The sequence below is a fragment of the Sinocyclocheilus grahami genome, unplaced genomic scaffold (genome assembly GCF_001515645.1).
Source record: "Sinocyclocheilus grahami isolate Dianchi unplaced genomic scaffold, SAMN03320097.WGS_v1.1 scaffold731.1, whole genome shotgun sequence".
Lineage (NCBI taxonomy): Eukaryota > Metazoa > Chordata > Actinopteri > Cypriniformes > Cyprinidae > Sinocyclocheilus > Sinocyclocheilus grahami.
The window spans coordinates 954-2,537 of NW_015505910.1; the positions used below are offsets into that span (position 1 = coordinate 954).

General features: G+C 31.0%; 1 protein-coding gene across 2 annotated transcripts in view; it reads left to right on the forward strand.

Annotated features, from left to right (window-relative positions):
• Positions 1-325: 325 nt before the first annotated feature.
• Positions 326-1,584, forward strand: part of LOC107560506 (synaptotagmin-2-like) — a 45,191-nt gene continuing 43,932 nt past the window's right edge. For both annotated transcript variants that reach the window (XM_016244709.1, XM_016244708.1), the window contains exon 1: positions 326-433. The gene's annotated coding sequence lies outside the window, so the exon portion shown is untranslated. The remainder of the gene's footprint in view (positions 434-1,584) is intronic.

Sequence of the window (1,584 nt, forward strand, 5' to 3'; positions counted from 1 at the left end):
AGGCATCTTTGGTTTCCTCTTTTTGTGTAATTTAAATGGTAAATTGTGCCTTTTTATCGTTTGAGTCACTTATCAAAAGTTGCTAAAAGCTGCCAAATAAAAATTTTAAAATAGCTAAATTTGCTTCTAGGTGCTTTTGGAAGAAAAAGTTGCTAGGGTAGTCTCAAAAGTTGCTCAGTTTAGCAACAAAATTGCTAAGTTGGCAACACTGATCACGTGTTGGTTCGAAACGCTATTCGAAGCAAAGGATTCATAAACGTTTCGAAGATTCGTGAAGAATTTACTTAAAATGAGTCGATTCTCTAAAATAAACACGCTTGTTTTACCAGGGTTCACCACTGTATGAGATTAACTGTACGTGGGAATCAGTCTTTTAAATGTCAACGTTTATTTTGACGGCTGGTCTTTCTGAAGACGGTTCTTTTTTGGAGCTGTAAGTCTTTTTTTTTTATGTCAGAACATAAAAAGAATCCGGTAAATGAACTTTTATAAGATGATATTTCGGTTCTGTTTACAAACTATATGTTTTTGTCATTCGATAACCTGCGATCCCGATTGATCGAATCCTACAGCAATTTTGGTTTTGCTGCACTTCACTAGCAATATTTGTTAATTGATTTAAAAAAATACATTTACCATTTAAATTGAATGATTTTGTGATGTGAATAGCCAGTCAGTAGTGATATATCGGTAACTATCCATTATGAAAAAAAAGTTTATTCAAGTGTGCTATTAGTGTACTTCTTTTAAACTAAAAAATAGGAAAGTATACTTTTAGTCTACTTTTTATGTACTTCTCAGAAATGGGCTTTATGTACTTCTCAGAAATATACTTAAAATGACATTTAAGTATACTTGACTTCTACTTAGAAAAAGTGTAAATATATTTTAGCTATAATTGTGCTCCTAGAATCCGTGTTTTCATTGTTATACTGTAGGGAGCGCTAGTACACATCTTCTGTACAGAATTTCCAAAAAACACAAGTGAAGAAGAAACCGAAACAACAGATGCTTCCACATGTATTCTAACACGATCATCAGACATAAAACAGCATCAAAACTGTGTAACATTATGGAATAAAATGTCAGCCAATGAAGAGGTAACACTGACCGTCAAGCTTTGGGGTGTTGATCGACTTTATCTACATTTTGATTATCATTCTGAATCCAATTCATAGTCTTTTTTCAGCTTTTTGTTCAAAATGTTGTTTATTTCTTTATTTTTTATTTATGAAACTTATCCACATTCAAGTGTTTAAAAAAAGAATGCATGAAGCTAGAATAAAATGTTTTTGTTTACAAGCAGATACCCTGTTCTTTTGATGTTTTGTATGTTCAGATATTCATATAACAAAATACATACAAATTAATCGTACATCGTAGTATACTTCAAGTATGATGTAAAGTTCACTTAAAGGAAACTTACGAGTATACTTGCAGTATAAAACTACTAAACTAGTAGTTTACTGAGACTATACTTCAAAGTGTACTAAAAATGCTACTACAAGTATTTAATTAGTAAACTATCAGTATTCATATAAGTTCACTTTTAGTATAGTTGCAGTACAAACTAAACATTTTGAT